This window comes from Octopus bimaculoides, chromosome 4 (genome assembly GCF_046866305.1).
Source record: "Octopus bimaculoides isolate indiv1 chromosome 4, ASM4686630v1, whole genome shotgun sequence".
NCBI classification, from domain to species: domain Eukaryota; kingdom Metazoa; phylum Mollusca; class Cephalopoda; order Octopoda; family Octopodidae; genus Octopus; species Octopus bimaculoides.
This window is the reverse complement of record NC_142931.1, coordinates 130,058,292-130,076,389: the sequence shown is the minus strand read 5'-3', so window position 1 is coordinate 130,076,389 and position 18,098 is coordinate 130,058,292.

Here is an 18,098-nt window from a genome sequence, read left to right as displayed (position 1 = left end):
TTGACGCTCTAACAGTCCCACCAATTCGTCACACTGAATTGTAATTTTCTTCTTGTCGACCCCGAAATAATGAATGCCAATAGGATTTGAACTCAGAATGCACATGGTCAGAAAAACAGCGATGTATTCTATCCAATATTCTAACTATTCTGCCAATTCACTACTTTCTCATGCTCATAGATTTTCAAAAAGAAACCAAGTTGCCTCATGTTGTGTGTGTGTGTGTGTGTGTGTGTGTGTGTGTGTGTGTGTGTGTGTGTGTGTGTGTGTGTGTGCGTGTGTGTGTGTGTGTGCGCGTGCGCGCGCACAAGTATGCGTATATCTGGCCGTAAGAAAATAGCGATCATAGTATAGGTATCCAACGAAGGCGACTAGCTGGCGGAATCGTTATCGTACTGGCAGAAACGTTAGCACTCCGGGCGAAATGCTTAGCGGTATTTCGTCCGCCGTTACGTTCTGAGTTCAAATTCCGCCGAGGTCGACTTTGCCTTTCATCCTTTCGGGGTCGATAAATTAAGTACCAGTTACGCACTAGGTTCGGTGTAATCGACTTAATCCCTTTGTCTGTCCTTGTTTGCCTCCTCTATGTTTATCCCCTTGTGGGCAATAAAGAAATAAAAAACGTTATTGTACTGAATAAAAATGTTCTGCACAATTTTTTCTGAGCTCAAATCACGGCGCGGTCACTTTTTCTTTTATCATTCGGGATCGACAAAATAAGTACCAGTTCAGCACTGGAACTCATATAATCGATTATCCCCTTCCATACAAAAATTTCTGGCGCTTGTCCCTTTAGTAGAAAGAAGAAAAAAAAAACAGGGAAGCAAAGATCAGGTGGTGGTTTAAAACTGGACAGCACAAAGCATTTTGTTATTTTCATGTTCCATTTACATGAGAATTATTAAGATTTTGCGAGAAATCAAAACGTCTACAAGACTTTGGAAACTGAAGTATTGAAAATATGAAGCTGCTTTTACATCTTTTGTGTCTTCCTACTCTGATTATAGTCTTGATACTTCTAAGTTCGGCCTACCCTTTGTGTTGCGCATAAAATAAAATCGTGACCTGATTCTATATCAAGTTATTGATATATATATATATATATATATATATATCATTTATATATATATCATTTATATAACATTTATATAATAGATTTCCTTTAACATCGATAAATCATTTTTGTAAAAAAATATCTTTGACAATATCTCAGTCTTTTTGTTGTTGAGTTTTATACCTACGAAGTACATGATCGCAATACACTTTCATAGATGTATGCACGTGTACATGCCTGGCATACACAAAAATAAAGACAGCCATGAAGATACATATGTGCTCGACCAATTGTATATTTGTGTGAGTGTGTGTATGTATGTGTGTACATATGCGTGTGTGTGCGTATGTGTTCGTGTGCGCATGTGTGTGGGTGTATATATGCATATGTATGATGTATGTATATATATATATATATGTGTGTATGTATATATGCATATATACATATATGCGTATGTATATATTTATATATGTGTGTGTGTCTGTACATATATATACACACATACATGCATACACACGCACGCACAGACACACACACACACACACATACACATATGCAAACGTATGTATACGTTCATAAATACATAGACACACATACAACACCTACAAGCATATTCACAAACACGTTTGTTTCCTTGTGCGCGTGCACGCATATATGTGTGTGTATGGTTGCGCGTGTGTAGCGCAATTTAACACATCTGAAATACAAAGATATTTTCGTGACAACATAATAACTCATCTATCAATTTGTCATATTTCTCGATTAAATTACCAGTGTATAACGATGATCAATGTATTTCTTTTCGATATCTGAGCTGAAATGATTTTATCCTACTTAATTTACACCAAATTTCATCTGCTCTAATCTTGGTTATTTAGTTCTTGGAGGTTTTTTTTTTTTTTTTTTTTGTCTTTTTAGTGAAATTGGAGTCATTTTTTTTTTAAGTCACGTATAAATTGTAATAGTTACATCAATTTAATAACGATGTCTTCTCTTGATTAACTTAAATATATGACTCTTATGTCTCCCGTGTATAGCTCCAGAGGAAAGTATATACATATATATATATATATATATATATATATATATAGATATACATTACTGCTTTAAGAAGTTTAGCAGTCAACACTCTGTCAACATTTAGGAAAGTAATAAATGATGCCGAATGTTCGAGACAGAAAAAAAAAACAAAATTTAAAGATATAAACGTAAAATGTCGTTTAGAGCCAAATGTTGACTTAGGATAAAAGCTAGTGCCTGGTTTAGGGACGGGAAGATTAATAACTACAGGTTTTAGAATTATTCTCCAACCGTTAAATAATTAAAAAGATCAGAAACCAGTTTGATTTTCTATAACATTAATGCCTTCGTTGCTAAGTAATGAGAAAATTGTGTTTGCTAACAATATTACCATAATATGTGAATGTCATCAGTGGATGTTACTTTGTCAATACGAGATCTTCTATTGCTTTAAATACGATAGAGAAAGAAGCTCGACCTTATGGTTATTGCTTTGTTCAATTCGAACTTCGCTTTACAGCTTCGTAGTTTTGACTTCAGTCCAACATCGCAGCACTTGTGAAAGTGTCTTCTACAATAACTCCAGACCAAACAATGCCCTGAGCACACACAAACACACATAACACACATAACACACACACACACACACACACACACACACACACATACACACACGCACACGCAGCGAGACGCGCATTAAGATTACGATAAGTCACACAAATAAGGTTATGCACTTTCTATTTTCGTTTGAAATTCTGTCTAAAATGTTTTTGTTGTTATTTCGTATTAATTTTGTATGAATATTTAAAATCTATGAATTCTGTCAATTTCTGAGTGGACATGAACTTTGTCTCATTCTTTTTGCTACGAACTTTATCTTGTATTATAAACTCAAACTTTTCAGCGGTTTTCTTCTATACGTAACTCATTAACATATGGCGCCGGCATTACGGTATAGTTAAGAAGCTTGCATTGCAATCACATGGTTTTGGGTTCAGTCCCACTGCGAGGCTTCTTCAGTGAATAGTGCCTTATTAGTGAATCTGGTAGTGGAGGCGCAATGGCCCAGTGGTTAGGTCAGCGGACTCGCGGTCGTAGGATCGCGGTTTCGATTCCCACACCGGGCGTTGTGAGTGTTTATTGAGCGAAAACACCTAAAGCTTCACGAGGCTCCGGCAGGGGATGGTGGCGAACCCTGCTGTACTCTTTCACCACAACTTTCTCTCACTCTTACTTCATGTCACACTGTGTCACGCTGAATATCCCCGAGAACTACGTTAAGGGTACACGTGTCTGTGGAGTGCTCAGCCACTTGCACGTTAATTCACGAGCAGGCTGTTCCGCTGATTGGATCAACTGGAACCCTCGACGTCGTAAGCGACGGAGTGCCAACACACACACAGTGAATCTGGTAGACGGACATTGTGTGGGAGCCCGTCGAATATAAATGTGTGTAAGCGAGTCTGTGTGTGTGTGTGTGTGAGAGAGCGCGTGCATGCGTATGTGTGAGTGTGTGTCTCCCTGCTACAGCTTAACAACTGGCTATTTTGTCTTGTTTGTCTCACCATAACTTAGCAGTGCTGCAAAACATTTCGTTAGGATAAGCACCAAATATAAAAAAGAAAATAATTCACACAAGTATTGGAGTCGAATTCTCCAGCTAAAACCTTTCAACTCGGTGTTCCATTATGGTCGCCGTCGAATGAGTAAAAAATGGAAGAAATAAAGAAATAAAAGAACGTATACATTTCCTTTGTGCATTCATTTTTTTATACAGACTATACTCAGTGTTGCTATTTTTATACTGTGCTTAGATTTTGAATTTCTTGCTTTATGGATCTGTTGTGATCAACATATTTTTTTAGATCGAAATAAAATGACCTTTGCTATGTGAATTATTCTCATTACTTTAACTCTCTCTCTCCCTCTCTCCCTCTCTCTCTCCCTCTCTCCCTCTCTCTCTCCCTCTCTCTCTCTCTCCCTCTCTCCCTCTCTCTCTCCCTCTCTCTCTCTCCCTCTCTCTCTCTCTCTCCCTCTCTCTCTCTCCCTCTCTCTCTCTCCCTCTCATATCTCCTGAACTATCATCTTCAATTATTTACTTCAGTGTCTCTTATTTTACGTAGAAGATATGACAATATATATATATATATATATATACATATATATACGCACACAAGAAATACTTCGATATTTACGACAGACGATATATCGTAATAGATGTTTATGTCTCATTGGAGGTTATTGGGATGTTGTAGGTTCTAGATTGTTTCTTATGCTGAACCACTAACTTACGCTTACACAAACCCACCAACAACTGTTGTCAAGCAGTGATTGGGGGGGGGGGGGGCAGACTCTGATACAAAGACACACATATTGATATGTGTGTGTGTGTGTGTGTGTGTGTGTGTGTGTGACGGGCTTCTTTCAGTTTCCGTCCACCAAATCCACTCACAAGGTCAACCCAAAGCTATAGTAGAAGACACTTGTCCAAGGTGACATGCAATGGGACTGAACCCAGAACCATATGATTTGGAAGCAAACTTCCGCCAATATTTCGCTTAAGCATAGCAATGTCAATAATGTGCTGTTAGAGCTCAGCACACATGCTTCAGATGAGTAAAGGGCGCAATATGAAATTTTAAAAATGACAAAAGAACAGGAGTTATATAATCAACTATATAGATACATAAGTGTTTATCCAACCCACCTCAAACAATTGGTGCTGGTCTCTTTACGTCACCGTAACTTATCGGTTTAGCAAAATAAAAATTTATAAATAATTTTTTTTTTAATGAGAGATTAAGTACTAGAGTTAAAAAATAAGTAAGTGGATCGATTTGTTCCAGTAGAAACCCTTCAAGTCAAATGACTGAAACAAAAGATAAAAGATACCTAATCGATTTTATTAACAAAGTCCACCAGCAGAATGTCATCACTTTGGTTTGTGTCTGATATTACATGATAGTTATAAACAAGTGGAGACTACGTCCTAAACATAGTAGAAGGCGTTATTTGAATTATTGGTTCGCCTACGTCACGAACTGCTGATGGATTAAATCAAACGCTGATACTGGCAACATATATTCTCTCCCCGGGTTTTTCTTTACACCGCCCTTCCACCCTTTTATTTATATATTTATTTATTGTTAGCAAATATGATTCTCTTCTAGGATGATGGAATTGTTGTCAGTCAGTCAGTAATTTACGTCTTCTAATTATATGTAATGTTTGTTTGGCCTAGCTGTTCACGTAACTCTGACTTGCCAGGTGCCAGCATACTTACTTAACTCGCTGGTATATACTTCCTCACACATCCCACCAACACCTGACTATATTTCTAAAGTAGTGATATAATCAACCATCTATTATTATGAACCCACGTAACACTTCATAACGCGACTAATAATAAATGAAGACAGGAATTATAATTTTTTCATGTGAACAGCAGTATTAACTAAGACTAAATAAATGTGATGCCTTTGAAGTGAGGGTGGAGATGGAAAAACATTCCATTTTAAAGAACATTCGTGACATGAACGTCATGGAATAGCAGCAATTACGGTTTGCTATCGACACGACAACCTAAGTAATATTTTAACTTGCTTTCTGTGTTTTTTTTTTTTGTTTTTTTTCCCACTTTTTCTTATATGGAAAATATCTATAACGGCATGAATGAAACATTCCTCGCAGAATTTCTCCAACGACGAAAATATCTGTTAGTATATGGGTATGTATGTGTGGGTATATATATATATATATATATATATATATATATATATATATATATAAATATGTATGTATATATATATATATTATTTCTTTACTACCCACAAGGGGCTACACACAGAGGGGACAAACAAGGACAGACAAACGGATTAAGTCGATTACATCGACCCCAGTGCATGACTGGTACTTATTTAATCGACCCCGAAAGAATGAAAGGCAAAGTTGACCTCGGCGGAATTTGAACTCAGAATGTAGCGGCAGACGAAATACCGCTAAGCATTTCGCCCGGCGTGCTAACGTTTCTGCCAGCTCGCCGCCTTTATTTATTTATTTATTTATTTATTTATTTATTTATTTATTTATTTATTTATTTATATATATGTGTGTGTGTGTGTGTGTGTGTGTGTGTGTGTGTGTATGTATGTGTATGTATATGTGTGTGTGTACATATATACATGTATATATGTATGTACATATGTATGTATATATATTTACTATCAGACAATTTCAGGAAAAGTGCACTGAACAGAACCTTGCCCTATATCATTGCTTTATTGATTATTTACCAGTGATTTAATACAGCTTCCCTTAAGAGATAACAATGGAGATAACAAGGAACACATCTCCAAAACTTTGAAAATATTGACAATTTTGAAAGCATAACAAAGTTATAAAAAATGTTCAACAGGTTGTTCCGCTTGGGTGCAATCTATAAAACATCAACGACAACATTTTTGTTACCGTTGCAAACCAGAAAGAAATACTAAACTTAAAATTAAAGATAAGGGTACGTATAATGTAAATTCTCTCCTGCCTGATTAGTCATTTCCAGTTGACTGACAGACACCGAATTAACCATTCGAATGATCTACCTTTCAAATCAGATTAGCCCGATCTTATATTGAAAAGATTAACACACGAAGAATGTTTATGTTATCCACATTTTCGTGTAGTTGGTTATTCAGTTTCCAGATTTGTAATTTTTACTATCAACTTAGGATATCTAGAATCGGATTTCAATACTGAAAGATCATCGCATCATTTCCAGGAGAATCGATTTATTAAGTCCAGATCGCAGACTTTATTTAACATTATCTAACGAGCTGTAATAATAAAGACGGAGGAATGACAGTCTAAGGTCTAAACATCAAATACTGGTTTCAAGTTTTAGCACAAGGCTAGTAATTTTGGGAGGAGGGAGTAGGTCGATTACATCACCCCCAGTTTTCTACTGGTACTTATTTTATTGTTATTGAAAGGATGAAGGGCAAATCCGACCCTGGCAGAATCAGAACGTAAAGACAGACGAAATGCTGCTCAGCATTTTACCTGGGGTGCTGACGATTTTGCCAAGTTGCCGCTTTACTAAACATTAAATATTGTGTTGATAATGTTATCTCCCTTCACTCAACGGGCCTCAAGCGATAAGTATTCTCCAAGCAGTACCATTCTGAACCAAACTGCACCCTTCTTCGCAGGTGTAACCCATTTAGATCAAGACTTCCTGCACAGCCCTTTGCCACGTCTTCACCGGCCTGCTTCACCTTTTCTTTTCTTTTTCAATTGTCCTCTCGACAGCTGTTTTTGCTGGTCTCTCTAACGGTGAGCGCAATACGTAGCCAAGCAATTTCTTTTGTCTAACTGAAATGACGTCTAGCAGTTTTACTTAGGCCGTCTCTTTTCACGATTTCATGGTTTGTAATGTGGTGGCGCCAGATCTTCAAGATATTTCTAATGTTAGAAATGATCACTTTTAGTTTGATTAATGGAAACAACCAAAAGCTAGCACGTTATTTCAAACCATCGATTATGCTGGTAAGATATTTTTATCGATTTTACTAATTGCACCGTCTAAGTGGATGCAACATGTTTTCTGAAGCATGTCTACAAAAGGCCGACTGACAGCATATAGTGTCTCTCATTTGCACTTCCATAAATTATTGTCATTGATGCTTAACCTGTTTAAGCATGCCTGAGATTAATTGCGTTCCAGCCACAACTACCTGTCTAGGATTATGTACTAATACATTACCTATTGTGACCTTCAATTTTTAAATGAGGTAGAATGCGATTTAAAGGAGATTTGGCTTCTATTTTTAGTGGAGCCTTTAATCAACTTTAATTGAGCAAAAACGCATGATCAAAAGCATTCTAGTTATGGTTGCCTTGCCCAGAACTATGTATAACTACATTATCCATTGTATCCTTCATAATTTTTAAAAGACGGTACGAAGTGATTTAAAGATGCCTATTTCCAGAAGGTTGAATGGTTGTATACACAATATTATTATTGGCAATTTCCCAAGTGGAAAATATTCTTCGTAAAGTAGGTGTATTTCCAATTGAACGTCGTTCAAGTTTAGCACGTTTATTATTAGCCTAACGTAATCAACATATCTTTACCAGTTAATTTTTAGCACAAAGACTTTCAGCATGTTCGATGTGTATTTGTGCATGTGTGTGAAAGTGAATGAGTGTGTGTCCGCGCATGCGTGTTTACTGGTTTTTTTTTTGTTTTTTTATATATTTTATTTATTTATTTATTATTATTTTTTTCGAGTAATTAGTCTAGTAAAAAGGCTGGTTAGAGTTGAGGAATTTATTGGGAAAAAATCTTCAGTATAGACAGTTGAAAAAGACCTCTATTCTCTTATATATTCATGTTCAGTATCGTTGGCGCCACCGAATTCCGCCAGTGTGTAAGTGTGTATGTACGTGAGTGTGTGTATACATTATATACATGCATACAAACATATATATATATGTGTGTGTGTGTGTGTGTGTGTGTGTGTGTGTGTGTGTGTGTGTGTGTGTGTGTGTGTGTGTTTATTCTTTTATTCTTTAACTTGTTTCAGTCAATTTCACTGAACCATGCTGGGACACCGTCTTGAAGAATTTTTTTGTCGAATGTATCGACCCCAGTAAACACACCAGCACCGCTTGTCAAGCGGTGGTGGTGGAACAAACACAGACACAAAGACACACTCACATACACACACACACATATATATATATATACACACACATATACATATATACGACGGGCTTTTTTTAGTTTCTGTCTACCAAATCCTCTCACAAGGCTTTGGTCGGCCTGAGGCTGTAGTAGAAGACACTTCCCCAAGAGATAGCTGAAATCAGTAGATAGATAGATAGATAGAAAGATAGATCGATAGATAGATAGATAGATAGATAGATAGACAGATAGATAAATAGATAGATAGATGTGTATGTTTATATGAGCGTGCGTGCGTGTGTATGTACGTGTGTAAGAATGTTTCAACTGTTTTCTGGAGTTTTTCCCCCCTAAAACTTGTATGACTTGTATTAGAGGTTGCTGTTATTGTTGTTTTCGTTCTCATCGCTGTCGTCGTTTTCATTGTTGTTGATATTTTTAACCCAATCTGGTGCAGTTGATTTATAATGAGACAAGGCCTAGCGGTGATCTTTCCATCTTTATTTTCACACATTATCCTTCGTAGAAGTATATTACCCCATGTCTATATCCTTATGTCAGCTTTTATTGGGGTAAATTGCCGCTGCTACTGAAATCATATAGAGCGACCGCTTAAAAAGTTACTTTTTATAGTTTGGTTCGTTTTGGCTTATTTTATATTGATGATACAAGTCTGCGAGTAGTTAGTGTTATATGTTTTCTAGAAATCAAATTGAGATTGTTTTTCTTCAGTAGTTAGGAGAATTTGATTTAATTCTTTTTTTTTTTTCAGTCAAGAATTTATGAAGTGATTCATTAAGCACAGACATCTAGTTAAGAAATTCGATTCGCAAATACGTTCTTCCGAATCTTCCCCCCAACTCGCCTCTGCACCGCCACCTGGAGCAGATTCTTTCAGCAAATTTTGGGTTGATCAATTTACCTTGTGAGTAGACTAACTGCTCGGAAGACCGACATGTGTGTGTGTGTGTGTGTGTGTGTGTGTGTGTGTGTGTGTGTGTGTGTATAAAGCGAGAGAGAGAGAGAAAAAAAGGGACACATGGACTGATATTTTGATATAAATACATATAAATATATACATACACATACATACTCACACACACACACATATGGATATGCATGTACATCCACGTATAAGTACACACACATATATGTGTGTATGGGATAGACAAATAGAAAAACAGATTATACACGCTATAATCGTACGCTTGCATGTAACAAAAACTAAGTCACAAGTACATAGGTGTACACCTAGATACATATATTGACATACTTAAATACTTTGCCTTTATATCTTTCTTCGTCATTCTGCTGACATTGTTAAATCAATAGAATCCCTCAAAAAGACTGCCTGCTAGCAGAAACGCTAGCACACCGGGCGAAATGTTTAGCGGTTCTGAATTCAAATTCCGCCGAGGCTGACTTTGCTTTTCACTCTTTCGGGGTCGATAAATTAAGTACCAGGTACGTACTGGGGTCGATCTAATCGACTTCCCCCACTCCTTGTGCCTAGAGTAGAAAGAAATAAAATCCGTCAAAGTTCTTTAAAATAATTATTTAAACTATGAATATTTGCTCTGTGTATTTTGGCAGGTTTGCATTGAGCTCTCCTATTCTCTCTCTTCTTGTGCGCACAAACAATGAATGTGGATTTGTATGCGTGTGTGTGTGTGTAGGTGTGTGTGTGTGTGTGTGTGTGTGTGTGTGTGTGTGTGTGCGTGCGTGTGCTCGCGCGTGTGTGTATGTATGTTTCTATGTACCAATGTAAATCGATGTGTTCGTGTCACGTTCGTTTGCTTGAGAAAGGTAAAATTTAGTCATCGATAAATGGAGATCGAGAAAATAAGCACCGGGATGAAATAAATAGTGGATCCAATATGATCAACATAAGCTCTTAATGATGGTGCCTCACGTGGCCGCTGTCTAGTAAGAGAAATCTGTAAAAGCATAAAAAATATGTTTTTTCAAATGTTTTGGAAGAGTAACCATACCACTTACAAACACACATGCTTGCATATACATACATACATGCTCACATACATACATACATACATACATACATACATACATACATACATACATACATGCATACATAGACAGACAGATAGACAGACAAACAGGCAGGGAACATACATACACACATATACATACATACATACATACATACAGGCAGGCAGGCAGGCAGGCAGGCATACATGCAAGGATAGATAGATAGATAAATAGATAGGTAGGTAGGTAAGTAAGTAGATAGATAGATAGATAGATAGATAGATAGATAGATAGGTAGATAGATAGATAGATAGATAGATAGATAGATAGATAGATAGATAGATAGGTAGATAGATAGATAGATAGATAGATAGATAGATAGATAGATAGATAGATAGATAGATAGATAGATAGACAGACAGACAGGCAGACAAACAGACAGACAAAGAGATACAGAAAACCATGTAAAGAAATGTCTTCAAGGCATCTAGAGACAATGGTAAATGTTGTTTAGCTTCAGGTTCTTCTGATCAAGCAGAAGGCCTATAATTAAAGGTGTCCCTGCCATTATCAACAATTTATTTTTTGGAACAAAACTTTCATAGCTAGAAAACTTCATTATCCAATGTCTTCATTTTATTTTCTTAAATATTAAAGAGAATGTGACTCGTTTGGAGTTCGTGTACAACTTCTAGAAGTTTGAGCGCTACGCCCTCATACGTTAGTCTGAAGTGTACATACTTCTTTTGTTTAAGTAACTATCTTTCTGTCTCCCTAAATTAACTTACATACACAGCTGCGTACGTAAAATCGTTCAGATTTTACTTGCATAAATACATGATGCTTTTACTTCAGAATATATTTATCCAGCCTGTGTCTTTCTGTATGTGTGAGCGTCTGCGTGTGATAGTCAGCAAACAAACTGCTTCACAAATCAAAAGCAAAAAAATATATATATATATATTGATTTTCTACATCAGGACAAAGTTTGTCAGATATTTCTGATTATTACATTGTTCTTCGTTTTCTACAAAGTATCAACATGGGATACGAGGTTGAGAACCGAGATGTCAGTCGTGTTGTTAAAGAGAATTACAAGTATCGGTGGGGAAATGAAACGGTTTCGATTCTGGACTGAATTCATTTCGCGACTTCAATAAAAGACGAAACATCTGGTCGTTGCTCGATCTACAAGAAATAACAGCCAGCATGTTCTCGAATCATATTTTAATTTCTTACAAAAAATGTAAAACTTCACTGAAAAATGCACTCCCTGATATATAAGATGAAAGCATGGTCACGGTCGGAACGGCTTTGATCATAAGTATGCTTAGAGTTAAAGAGCAGCAAAAACAAAAACATGGTACATTATCAATACCTATTCCCTTCATAAATATAAATTTCAGTAGGCGTAGGGGTGGTTGTGTAATAAGAAGTCTGCTTCCCAACTACATGGTTCCGGTTTCAATCCCACTGCGTACCACCTTGGGGCATGTGTTTCTGCTATAACCTATGGGTCGACCAAAATTTGTGAGTGGATTTGGCAGACGAAAACTGAAAAAAGCACGTTGTATGTATGTATGTATGTATGTGTGTGTGTGTGTGTGTGTTTGTGTGTATGTTTGTTGCCCATCATCGCTTGATAACCGGTGTTGGTTTGTTTACATCCCCGTAACCTAGCGGCCCGGCAAAAGAGACTGATAGAATAAGTACTAGGCCTTAAAAAAATAAGTACTGGAAGCGAGATTCTTTTGATTAAACCATTCCAGGCGGTGCCCCAGCATGGCCGCAATCAAATAACTGAAACAAGTAAAAGATAGAAAAAAAAATACGTGACGTTCATGAATCTCAAAAGCAATTCGAAATAGAAACCAAATCACATAACTCAGTCTTCAGCAGCTCGACAGAGGTGTTACTTTCTATTTCTATCCCACCATTTTTGCATATGAACACATAAGATCATGTAGTCCTCGCTACACTATTCCAAAAAAATAGACAGCATCGTCATGGTTTGAATACACTCTGTCTTAGATTTGTTCAATAGATATCATTTGCGGTTAAATGACATATTCTTTTATTCTTTTACTTGTTTCTTTCACTTGACTGCGGCCATGCTGAAGCACCGCCTTGGTATATAAACAGATAATTTATATAACATATATAAACAGACAATTTAGAATTATTGTGTTAACTATGAAATACTTGAACATTTTACTATATGTTTGGCCAATATTAAAGTTTTATGAATTTTTCGCGAGTTCATATCGTCATATGTTTATTTTGGTAATAACCAGAGAGCTAAACATATATATTGAAGAGAGTTTGTACAATAACTATGTTTGGGAAACATGACTTCGTGCAATTTCTAGCAAGAACTCGATTAACCTCAATAATTGGAAAAGAGATCAAATATATTGGTATAGTGAAAACCTTATTTCATAAAGCTTTTAATCTTCGATCCATCTTGGTTTTAAAATCTCAGAAATATTGTTTACAATATTTTAAAGCAAAAAAAATCGATGAATTAGCTCGGAGGAAGAAGTGAAAATAAAAGTGCAGAAAGGAAAAAAAGGAAAGGAAATAAAAAAAATATATATATTTCTTTAAAAAATACCAAATGATAGAAAAATGCTCGTCTATGTTCCTCTGTTTGTGAATTATTTTATATGCAAGCTTTTTTGTATATGTGTACAGTAATACGTATGGATGGTTGTATCATCATTTAAAGGAGCTTTATATCAATGTCACTCCTGGTTGTGCTGTTATTTCCAGTGGATCGAGAAAAAAAGTAGCAGCTGCTTGAGAGTGAAGTTGGTGACCCGGTTTCTTTGCACAGCTGCAACCATTTCAATCCACATTGTTTTTGAGAAACTATGAACGTCAGACAATCTTTTATTTTTTCGCTTTTTTGTTTCTTTTATAAAAGAAATCGATATCAATAATGTACAGTCTCCTAATTCTTGGCATTATTCTTAGTAGTTTTTGCGTAATCCTGGTATTATCCTACTATTCTTGGTATTATCCTACTATTAAGAAGTAAGGATTTCAAAATTCCAATATTTTATTCTAGTCAATGTAATCTGTAACAAGAATACTCACTGAGTGATTCAGCTGCGTTGTATATTCTTCCATAGATTGAACCCCCACCCACTTTGGCAACTTTATACAGAAAGTTTAAATCAGTATTTTTCAGTTCCCATCTAAAAAAAAAAATGTAAAAGTTGCCTCCAGAACCAGATGCCTCGATAACAGAAAATCTTCTGTTGCCTCCAGTAGAGCAGTTGCAGACGGAAACGCTAGAGCGAATAGGAATGTTTGCCTTATAAACTTAAGGTAGGAAATATTTGTCAGAGATACGACGTGTATGGTTGATGACTACGTTGGAGGTTCTAGGAAGAAGAACCGAGGGTGTCAGTTGATCTATTATGGTAGACACAGCATAGGCGTTGAGCAGTTTGCTGGGTAGAGATGAGGCCTTGTAGAGTTCAGAACAACTCCACTCACATTTATTTCCCCTCATTACATCACACTCACACTAAAACAATTATACTCTATTCACAATTCATTTGCCTCCCAAACTCTTTATCCGAAACTCTGATTCCGGGGTTAAATTTCACTAAATTGTTCACTTCTTCCAACATGGATTAGCTGCACAATTCGTCGCATCCCCACCTTTGTATCCGTGATTCTGATTTCGGAGCTAAATCTCACCAAATGGTTCATTACTTCCTCCAGCATGATTACCCACCAAGAGCTTGACACAGCACGCCGTCGTGTTTTAGATATTGCTTGCACCTCCAATCTCCACGCTTCACCATCAATACAAACCGCACTTCCTTCATCTTAAGTTCCCATCCCATAACTCTATCAGTCCAGTGTTCCATCCTGCACAACCTCAGTCTCCTCCAATCCGACCCTCATACTTCGCATAACAACCCACCCTGCTCTTCCTTTAGATTCGACCGACATGCGCAGTTTCTTGTAAATCCTAACTTCATTCTTTTACCTGTCCCTGAACTCTTTGTAGCACCTCTTTTTCTCATATCGGGGACAAGTAAACATAGCGACTTATTATACTCACGAACAACGAATCAGAGGTTAGGCGATCATTTTACAGAGTAATTAATGGATGTCTTATGAAATAACAGCAGATCACTTAAACTCGCCTCATTTCACGCTCACACTCATCTTGTAACATCGCAGCATTTCCGCTTTTCAACACTATTATGAGTTATTACCTCCGCCTTAGCTAAGGCGGATGTATTGTTTTCAATCGTGTTTGTTTGTTTGTTTGACTGTGGATAGGATATCTCAAGAACTGCTGGATGGATTCGGATGAAACTTTCAGGGATGTCTGGCCTCGTGACTGGCACGAACTGATTAGATTTTGGGATCAGTCCGGTATCCGACAAAGATTCTGGATTATTTTTCCTGTTTTTTTAACTTAATTTTTAAGAGCGGTCGGGTTCATTTTTAGTATTCTCGTTTGTGAGAGCAGTCGAGTTTATTTCAGATATCCTCATCTTAAAAATCATCTCTGGCTAATCGTTCTGAGGGCGTTGGTTTTGCCTTGGCGGATGTTTGCGCTATCTGAGTGCTCTTGTCTATTTATTTGTTCACTTATTTATTTTTTGCTTATTGCCAATAATCGATTAACTCTCCTCCACATACCCAATGCACCCACCTACAAACACACATAGAGATTAACATTTACCCATGCATTTCACATCATCTTTTTTTCCATATTTATACATACTTGATGTCTTGTTTACAACTAAAAAGCTTTTATCTATTGGGCCTATATCCTATTATGTCAATTATCACATGCATCCTATTATGTCAATTATCACATGCATTCTGTTATGTCAATATCAATCTCTCTCACACTCATGTTATTCTATTATTCCAATACCACCCGAATCGCTATTATTAACGCCACTTTCACTCACACAAGCTCTTTCTCTCACAGTTACACACATCCACTGAGACCTAATTTTTCCAATGCATGACCGATATTAGTTCACCACACGAGTTTAAATCTGCATTCTATAGTTCTCCCGGCTCATGTCTTATCCGCAGATGTCCTGTAATAGTTTAAACAGAACATCAACGGCATCAAGCTCACCGGTGCCGAAGGACCTACACTGTTCCTCCTTCCAAACTCAGCAAAGAAGAAAAATACCCAACACACTCTCCTCTGCTAGAAACCACTTACCTTAGCCCGCTTCCGATCCACTATGATTCTTTTGCTGATTGTTTAAATACACATGCAGTCTTGTTCTCCATATACCTCCCTCGCCTGACCTATGTATATATTTCGACAAAAAATAAACTATCCATTAACCATAATGTCGATATCTCTTTTTTTCTTTCACAACTTAATGCATTCACTTTGTACTATTGTTCGTTTCTGGGTCTTTTAGACTTCTTTTCTGTTTTCGTAATTACGCTTTATATATATATATATATATATATATATATATATATATATATATATATATATATAGACAAGACGTGCTTTTACGTGTCCCTTCTCAAAGCTCGTTTTTCTAGCGTTCACAATCTTCACATCGTTTTGGCTTAACAGCCCTCACAGTTTCTTTTTTACTGTTTTGTTCTCACTGTCCTGTTTTTGTTACCACTTTCACCCTCCACAAAAAATCCTAAATTTTATTTAATTTGCTTTGCGGGAAGGACTGTTTTAACGAAGTCGCGTATTGTCCTTACCTTCGAAACGCGGAGTAGATAAAACAGGGGACAACTGATGAAGGGAATGTTCTTTATGCTGCATGTCTCGTTTCTCTGTTTTCTTTTTTTTTTCGTTGTTCGAAAAAAAGTTCGTTTTCTATGTTTTTGTTTTTATGTTTTCGTTTCTCATTGTATCTGGGGGGTTTTTTATGTCCTGTACCCATATATGCGTGTATATATACATATATATGTAGATATGTACATATATGTATGTATATATGCATATATTCATATATATATATATATATATATATATATATATATATATATATGTGTGTGTGTGTGTGTGTGTGTGTGTGTGTGTGTGTGTGTGTGTGTGTGTGTGTGTGTGTGTGCCACACTTAAACTGACCAGAACCAGATTGCACATATATAGAATTTTTTAGGAATAAAAATATTAAATGCATTAAATAGGACTAATGTAATTTTAAATATACTACACGTGAAGAAGAAAAGAGAAAGGAATTGCCTCGTTTGGAGCGACTTTGGTCAAAGATCTGCTCCATCGGGATTAAACCAAGTCTAATCAACGATAACAATTCCAAAATTGATACCTCTAATGCTGATTCGTGAAGGGATGTGGCTTAATGGTTAGGGTATTCGGCTCACGATCGCAAGGTCGTGAGTTCAATTCCTGGCGACGCGTTCTGTCCTTGAGCAAGACACTTTATTTTATGCTGCTCCAATCCACTCAGCTGGCAAAATGAGTTGTACCCAAGCGCCAGCCTTGTCACACTCTGTGTCATGCTGAATCTCCCTGAGAATTACGTTAAGGGTACACGTGTCTGTGGAGTGCTCAGCCACACGCACGTTAATCCCACGAGAAGGCTGTCCGGTTGATCGGATCAACTGGAACCCTTGTCGTCGTAACCAACAGAGTGCCACTTATAATGCTAATTCATTATTTGAATATCATAATGGGAATATTGACACAAGTTTAAGCAGACAGTCAGGTTGAATTCCATTTGAGAAATACGCAAGAATTTATTATTGGTCTCTGCGGACCAAGAGTTTTAGTTGTATGATCCAAAATGGATTCTGCTTATCGACTAAACGACATTGTGATCTAACAAATGACTCAGGGAGAAAAAATAAACCGTATGTTTATTCTTCTTGTATTATCAAATTAATACTGTTTATTGTTTTCTGACATCATGACTAATTGGTTTCGTTGCTGTAAAAACCATTCAAGCAACTATCAAGCCTTCACACACCATAAAGCTCTCCAAGTTACCTTAAATATCCGGTATTTAGCTAAGGGGCGGATACCAGATTTGAAAGTCAGATGGCAACAACAGATATATTCAATTCCAACGATTTTGTCTGCATACTGTTGGTATTGAGGTAGTGGCTGTTAAGCGTTGCTGGGAAGGGTGAATGGATGGACGAGTGGAAGCAGAGTAGAATATTGATAGATTAACGTATATGTGAAATGTAGGTTATACAGTAGGGTAGTGTGGAGTGTGGGCTGTGGAGTAGACGTGGACAGTGGAGACGGGGTGGGGTGAGATTTACGTGAGGGATGACAAGCGTCGTTGGTTAATAGATTAAATGTTGATCGACTTGTTCGGTCGCATTAATATTGACGTCCCCTTGTAGTAGTAGT